The following is a 9,452-nucleotide window of genomic DNA, read 5'->3' as shown; positions in this document are numbered from 1 at the left end:
TTATTTTTTAAAATTAGCGAGGAAACCGAGTATATTGCCTCTTCTTAGAGGGTAAACTGTAGCGACCCGTCCTAATCCATCTGGACGAAGTCACCAACATCTGATCCCATTGCGATGATCGACTCCAAATAATGTCTTTAAAATGAGCAAATGCACATCAGAAGGTTTCTTTCATACCTGAGAATAAATATGCTTTAAAGTGTCAACCAAAAGGTTGGTGAGTTTATAGGTTTATCATAAAATAATAAAATTTATCATTTTGATAGACCACAAGATTTAAATACAGTACACCTATCTCGTGTACGAAACCATTTTTCATAATGCTTAGCAGAGTAGGTTCGTATCCTTTTCTCCCCCGTAGGTTGCCTCGCGATTTTAAATAACCGTACACATATCTCGTGCACAAAAATAATACACATAACTTGTGTATAAAAATCATTCTCTCGATACATAACATTCACTTTTCTTTCATAGCTTTCATAGCTTTCAATTCTTGGGTTGGTAACCGACCTTAACATATAATGCGCATCAATAATATCCCCAAAACAGAACATCTCGTCTGTATAAACATATAAACTTCGAAGTACTAAACACCACGCCCACTAGCTCTTCCGTCTAGTGAACATTCTGGGTGGGGGTGTCAAACCCGGTAGCTACCTTTAGGATTCGCGTGAATTAGGGCCATACCCGATTCTAATTCTTAGGTTACCAAGCAATAATAATCAGGGAAAAAATATTCATATCAATTGGTGGGAATTATCATGTCCACATAATTCAATGGTGGCAATTATCACGTCCACATAATTCATTGGTGGCAATTATCATGTCCACATAATTCATTCGAGGAATGTTTTACTTGTGTCTATCTCGTCAAACATTTATAAAAGCATTTCATGTATTCGCATTTCAAAATATATTTTAAAAGCATTTAGTAAAACAGTTATAAAAATAGCGCATGTATTCTCAGTCCCAAAAATGTAGAGAGTAAAAAGGAATCAAATGAACTCACATACTGTATTTCGAAGTAAAAATACATATAACATCATTGAACAAGTGTAAGGTTGGCATTGGATTCACGAACCTATATCAATTGTATTCCTATTAAAACTCATGATGACAATTAATCTGTTCTTATATTCATATTATTAATATACTTCTTATATTAATAATATATTTACTATATTCATTTATATATTTTAGATATTTAACAATTTATGTATATATTAAAATTTTGAAGTATATGATATATCATTTATTATAAATACCCTATAATGATGTTTAGAAATATCATATTATGTATTAAAACTTTATATTAATACATTTGTAATATTTATTTGTAATAATAATATTGATATTACTAATCATTTTATTAATGATAATATTTATATAAAATGTTAATTTTAATAAAGGATAAGATAATATCTTTACTAATAATGTTAAGTTTTGATAAAAGTGACAGTTTTGATAAAATGATAACTTTGAAAATTTTTAGTCATAATGACACATCTAATAGAATTGATAATAATAATAATCATAATTTTAATAACGATGATAATAATAATAATATTACTAATAGTAATACTCATAATAATAATAAATAATAATAATGATGATAATAATAATAATAATAATAATAATAATAATAATAATAATAATAATAATAATAATAATAATAATAATAATAATAATAATAATAATAATCATCATCATGATAATTACTAATAATAAGGAAAGAAATAAAATAAGAGAGTATACCCTTTCCAAGCCTTTTATAAAAAGAGTGCCCCAAACAGGACACGGACCCACGTCCTCTCGTTCCTTGCAAACACCCCTTACCAATTATCTGTCTATTTCTTTTCTAATTTAATTACTATCCAAATCGTTTTAACTCATTATTTCGCCCAGCTAACAAATTAAAACCCAACTATCTTTATAGCCTAAGAAGCCCAACAGAAAAATGAATTTTGAAACTCGGTCCAGCATTTTAAATACTTTGAAGCCCTTTTAGCAAATTAATAAACCCAGATAAAATGATTAGATCATTACGGTCCAATCATGCTTAACAAATTCCAGCTCATTAGCCTAATCACACTAAAATTCATTTTCATATATTGTCCCCACCAATATTTTATCATTCCACTAACCATTACTCAATGGATATCATAATATACTTCAGCTTAAATTTTCAAAAGCCCACAACATTGTAAATCTTCGGTTGTGAACACGAAGGTAGTGGCAACAGTTGTAGGGTTTTTAATGGTTTTGTTTTGAGCTAAAATATAGGAACGGTAGCAGTCTGTTGACGGTTTGAGTGCTACAGCAGGTTCGATGAGTGATGAAGTCTGGGGTGAAGATGTGGTGTTGTGGGTTTGATGGTTGTATTCAACTGAAACAGAAACAATTAATTAGTCGTGTGGCATTAGTATAACAAATGGGTTTTGATCATAAACCGTAACACGATAGAATACTTAAACAGAAGTGTAGTAATAATATTCAAATGGGTTGTGGTGGTGATGTTTATGAACTGAACTAGAGCAGGAAGTTAGCGACTGTAGCATCAATAATAGTAGTAGTGTTCTCGGTCATGAAACATTAATCGAACAAGAGCCTCAAGGAGTGATCGTATATGCATAAGTTTATGTGATGTTTGAGTTGAACTAAACAAGAGGAGACATGAGTAAGAAGTGGCAGTTAATCATGATGGGTTCTGGGTTTAGGTTAGGCTTGGAGGTTGCCGGTGGTTTTGTGATCCAAAGGTGGCGGCAATGGTTGATCATAAGTGATGATGGAACCATGGTGGTGGTTTATTATGGTGTTCGAAAATGAAAGTGGTGTTCTTGTGTGGGTTTGTGGGTTATATGAGTTGAACTGAGCCTGAACAGAAAATAGTTAGTAGTAACTAGACGGGGTTCAATGGTTGTCGGTGAGTGAGAATGGTGGTGACTAGAAGGTGATCAAGGATAAGTAAAAGAGAGATGGTGATTGTGAATGCAATGTATCTGTATGTTTTCATAACTATATTTAAAGTAATATAGTACAAATAATAATAAATAATAATAATATAATATTACTTCTCTAATCACATGGAAATGAAACAGTAATCTCAAAAGTAGCAGCCGCATGTTTGGAGTCTTCTACCGACAGTTTATCCCGGATGGCTATATCGTGTCATTTGCTAAACAGTTAACGTATAAAAAGTGTTCCTAAAAATTCCAAACTTTTAGATTAAATATAAGTAATTATTTCACTCCTTAACTGTTTGAAACCCGATCAAAAAGGTTCGAAAATTATTTATTTTCTGTTCCGATTTATATGTACGGAGTACTAATATTTAAACTTAAAAAGGTAAAAATACTTTTAACAAATCTAAAAGCTTCGTAATCGATTTACAGTTCAACTTTTATTTTAATCCATCATAAACTTATATTAAATCTATATGAATGCTAACGAAATGTCAATCGAGTATTACTGACGTTTACTAATTAAGCTCGAAATCATTTAATTTTAAAATGTTCTCTTTTTATATATAAACAGTTTTAAATAGCGAGTTTAACTACTAAAATAATATATTATATATTCTTAAACAAATAGATTATTTATATATTTAGAAGTAATATTTATACACCTAATTATATATATATATATATATATATATATATATATATATATATATATATATATATATATATATATATATATATATATTTATCTATATATTTATAATAATAGTTTTTATTATAGAGCATATAATTTTACATATTTGTTTCGAACAAATAAATCATATATTATTTCAAATAATATTTCAAATTATAATATTTAGATACATATGTATCTATTTACAAATAGTTGTTCGTGAATCGTCGGGAATAGTCAAAAGGGCAAACGCATTCATGTAACTGTTCCAAAGTTTTCGAGACTCAATATTACAAACTTTGCTTATCGTGTCGGAAACATATAAAGATTTAGTTTAAATTTGGTCGGAAATTTCCCGGGTCGTCACAGTACCTACACGTTAAAGAAATTTCGTCTCGAAATTTGATTGAGGTGGTCATGGTTAACAATAAAAATGTTTTCATGATGAATATAAGCTGATAAATAGAATTTTATCATCATTGATTAATACGGATAAAATAATTCGATTATTCGAAGTGTACGAATGAAGCTGTCACAAAAGATTGAGATAAAGATTTAATTTTTGACGTAGTCACGGTGTATTTCTGGAATTTAAGGAATTTAAAAGAAAATCCTTGGAAATCTATAAGATCTGATTCTTCGGCGAATTAGGAAATCAGGATCTCTCTAATTAAATGTGATGATCTGTCCTGATTAATACGTCTTATATTTCCAGTATAAATTTACCTTTTTCGTTCCATTAGTTTTCACCACTTCTATACTCAATTCCTAAATTCAAAAGATTGTGAAAATGCTTAATCTAGTTCTGATTCTTGTTCTTATCCTCACTATCGCAATAATCATTCTCCTTTTCCAATTACCACCGGAGGAATCTGTTTTCTTCTACTTCGCCCTTGGGATTATAATGTTTTTAATTCTCCCGTATCTTTATATTGCGATAAACATTGATATACATGGTTTGTAATTTCTGTGTTTGTGATTGGCTTTAAGTTTTCCTTTATTTTTCGGAGCTCCATGCTCTTGTTTTCTCTTCCCGACTCCAAGTCAAGTGAATAATGGTCCATAATTCGTAGATATAGAGTTTCGAATGAATATAATGTTCTAAGCAGGGTGGAACGTGATAGAACGATTAAATTTATCAAAATTACAGAAGATAGAACTATCAAGAATACATTTTCTTGATATGTTCATAAGTTAAGTAGAATGAAAGAGTTATGTAACATGGCACATGATAGAGGTATGATCTGTGATCCTTTATCACGTTCCATTAGAAACTCAGCATGACTTACTGTAATATAATCACGTTGACCGGGCGTCATTATATTATACTAACCCATACTTCAATTCCCAACACTTCTCCACAATTCATTTATAATTTATACTTAGATTTTACAAAAGTTTCCAATATAATGGAATACAGAAAACACTAAGAGGTAGATAATTCGGACAAGAATATTTATAAAAATATCCTCAGAAATATCGAAGATATTTATGATGATATTTTGGAATTTCTAAGTTCGAATGTTGATGAAGAAAAATTTTCCGCAATATTTTAACATGACTTCGGAGCATGATATTCTCTAACGATTTCGTCGGATCCAGATTTACCTGGATTCTTTGAATATAAGGTTTGGTCCTTGTATTTGTCCTTTGTCTCCTTCATGGTTAGCTCAATCCATTTTTCAGTACTAATTTTTTTTTTAGTCGAGCGTTCTAAACACTCCATTCTTTATCATCAAACTCTTAGCCATTTAGGCCATCTACAATTTTACTGTTTCCTCTGCATTTAATGCAGCCATATCTGAATTGTCGGTAATCAATCCGAGGTGGTTTCAAGAGAATTGTATTTTTTAGATGATTAAATGCTGATGGTAGTATGGTGGAATACAAAAGGTTCCCTGGTAACAATAAAGAGCACGCATATATGTCAAAGTTGTAGTAAGATTGTTTTGAATGAAAAGTCGAAGTTGTCTTGCTGGAGCTGTGACAAAATTTGCTATTTTGAAAGGAATTATCAAGTTATTTTGGGTAATAATAACACTAAGGAATTAGCACAGTTATGTGTTAAACGTTTACTCAGTTTCCGAGAGTTTTTTAGGTGCATAACTATATGCATAAATCTTTCCTTCCGTAGATGAAATGTGATTGGTTCATCCTCTCAATCGAGGTGTTTTCAAGAATCATGAAAGGTTTGAACGCAGAATGTAATCGTGAAGATACAAATGAGGTTTAAGATAAAATCAAGTGGCAAACTTGAAGAATTGTTTAGTTTCATATGTTATAATCAATATTTTAATTCATTTTAATTGTCCAATGTTATTAGTCCACAGTCGATAGTCCACAGTTAACAGTCCAATAATTTATATATAGTTTAATATATAATATTCGAATTAATTAATACATATCGTGACCCGTGAACATGTCTCAGACTCGATCACAACTCAAACTATATATATTATTGTAGAATCAACCTCAACCCTGTATAGAGAACTCGATCATTACTGCATATAGAGTGTCTATGGTGATTCCAAATAATATATATAGATGCGTCGATATGATATGTCAAAACTTTGTATACGTGTCCCGATATCTAAAGTGCGTAAAATAAATAACAGAAATTAAATGACGATAAATAAAATTGCGAGAATAAAAATTGCGATAAATAAATTGCGATAAATAAATTGTGATAAATAAATGTAATACGGAATTAACAGTTAGCTAGGAACAGTTAGCTAGGATTTTGTTAGCGTGGTTTCTTAACAGAATTTCTTATAGTTAATTTGTTTGTTTCTAACAAATTTTTATTTTGTCCAATGTTTTTCTTCATTATGCCACTTGTTGGGTTCTGATAAGTCAAAATCCAAATATGAAATTGAATGACAATGGTTATTCTGTGGTGAACGGATTCGTATATCTGTGAATATAGGTAGAATAGTAAATGACTGTTGAATCAGAATTGAAAAAAATGTACAGTGTAACTTATTAATGTGAAATCTAAATATTCCTCGGGTGTTGCCTACCCGTTAAAATATTTTCACCATTAACAGTTTTTACAATAAAACTTTTAATTACAATCTTTATGAGAACATATATACATATATATTTTCTTCAGACATAATCATGGATTTAATGAGTCAATGTGATATTAAACTCATCAGATTTACGGCTAGAACCAGAGTACATAATCTCTAAAACATTAGAGATTACATAATCGCTATGAAGGATGAAGATAGTTTATGTAGAACGATTCGTAGAACGATGATTATACTTGAGGTATAGATTGCGAGGTTGAGACGTGTGATGATGTTGTTGTTGTTGGTACTGGTTATGCTGCTGGTGCTGCTGATCGTGGTACTGTTGCTGTCGGTGCTACAAGTGTTGTTGGTGCTGAGGTTGGTGATGATGTTGGTGTAGTAAGTATAGCTTGTAGATCACGCACCATTCTTGTCAGGGTTTCTATCCTACCCTCTATCATTTCTATCCATCCACTCATCTGATTCGATAGATCATGATTATCAATTCGAAGTTCCCTAACTTCTTCTAATATTCCCCTTCGATTGGTATTCGGAAGTAGAGGTTGAATATTTTCTGAGATTGCAGTAATGCGACCTTCGAGGTGGAAAACTTTAGCAAGAAAGGTGAATACAGTGTTGCGCATAGGTTCACCGGTGAGTACATCGTTTTCTCCGATGGTAGGAGTTAAGTTTGGTTCGCGGTAGGGCTCGCCTTCTTCGTTTCTCCATCTAGTGAGTAAGTCTCGGACCCACCCCCATCTCCTCCAGAAAGAAAAATAGCTAAACGGTGGAGACACTTCGGGTTCATTTACTTCGGAGTCTACTTCAATACGCATCTCGAAATTGATTTCGGAACTAATGGAATCCAAGTTAGGTGTAGGATCCATCTCTTATGATCATTTAGAGGATTTTCGATATGAAATGATTTTCGGTTATCGGATAATATTCTAATTATATAGAATATCTAATATAGTACAGAAGATCCCGTAGATTACGGAGGAAATTAAGGAAACGTGTCAGATAAAGTCTATAGTAACAGATACGCTAAGATATGAATTTTGTCTATACACTATTCATGCAGTCAATGCAGTAAAACGTGTCTAGACTAAGAATAATGAGCAGGTAATTTCCTAAGGATGATAAGCAGATGATTTTTGACAAAAACGATAAGCAAAACTTTTGACATGCAGACACGGTCGAAGTCCAGACACTAATGCATCCTAACGACTATCAGTTAGACTCACTAATGCAAGACCTGATTCGCTAAGACCACTGCTCTGATACCAACTGAAATACAGTTGGGGACAACCACCGTCCCACCCAGTGCCTTCCCAGCTAACCGCTTGGTGACCACTGAGTGAACCTCAGATACTGATTTTAGGGCCTGCCTCTCGGCTACTGCCAACCCTCGTAAGGGATCGCAAGGAGTAAGAGCCAATGCTTTATCACAGGTAACACTGTGAGAACCTACTTTACGACTAACCCGCCAAACATGGACGACGTTATACCAGCTCTGATGCCAACTGTAACGACCCGTCCTAATCCATTTGGATGAAGTCACCAACATCTGGTCCCATTGCGATGATCGACTCCAAATAATGTGTTTAAAATGAGAAAATGCACATCAGAAGGTTTCTTTCATACCTGAGAATAAACATGCTTTAAAGTGTCAACCAAAAGGTTGGTGAGTTCATAGGTTTATCATAAAACAATAAAATTTATCATTTTGATAGACCACAAGATTTAAATACAGTACACCAATCTCGTGTACGAAACCATATTTCATAATGCTTAGCAGAGTAGGTTCGTATCCTTTTCTCCCCCGTAGATTGCCTCGCAATTTTAAATAACCGTACACATATCTCGTGCACAAAAATAATACACATAACTTATGTATAAAAATCATTCTCTCGATACATAACATTCACTTTTCTTTCATAGGTTTCATAGCTTTCATAGCTTTCAATTCTTGGCTTGGTAACCGACCTTAACATATAATGCGCATCAATAATATCCCCAAAACAGAACATCTCGTCTGTATAAACATATAAACTTTGAAGTACTAAATACCACGCCCACTAGCTCTTCCGTCTAGTGAACATTCTGGGTGGTGGTGTCAAACCCGGTAGCTACCTTTAGGATTCGCGTGAATTAGGGCTATACCCGATTTTAATTCTTAGGTTACCAAGCAATAATAATCAGGGGAAAAATATTCATATCAATTGGTGGCAATTATCACGTCCACATAATTCAATGGTGGCAATTATCACGTCCACATAATTCATTAGTGGCAATTATCATGTTCACATAATTCATTCGAGGAATGTTTTACTTGTGTCTATCTCGTCAAACATTTATAAAAGCATTTCATGTATTCGCATTTCAAAATATATTTTAAAATCATTTAGTAAAGCAGTTGTAAAAATAGCACATGTATTCTCAGTCCCAAAAATGTAGAGAGTAAAAGGGAATCAAATGAACTCACATACTGTATTTCGTAGTAAAAATACATATAACATCATTGAACAAGTGTAAGGTTGGCCTTGGATTCACGAACCTATATCAATTGTATTCCTATTAAAACTCATGATGACAATTAATCTGTTCTTATATTCATATTATTAATATACTTCTTATATTAATAATTTATTTACTATATTCATTTATATATTTTAGATATTTAACAATTTATGTATATATTAAAATTTTGAAGTATATGATATATATTTATTATAAATACCCTATAATGATGTTTAGAAATATCATATTATGTATTAAAACTTTATATTAATACATTTGTAATAT

The sequence above is a fragment of the Rutidosis leptorrhynchoides genome, chromosome 11, assembly GCF_046630445.1.
Source record: "Rutidosis leptorrhynchoides isolate AG116_Rl617_1_P2 chromosome 11, CSIRO_AGI_Rlap_v1, whole genome shotgun sequence".
Taxonomy (NCBI): domain Eukaryota; kingdom Viridiplantae; phylum Streptophyta; class Magnoliopsida; order Asterales; family Asteraceae; genus Rutidosis; species Rutidosis leptorrhynchoides.
Note: the sequence above shows the minus strand (reverse complement) of the source record.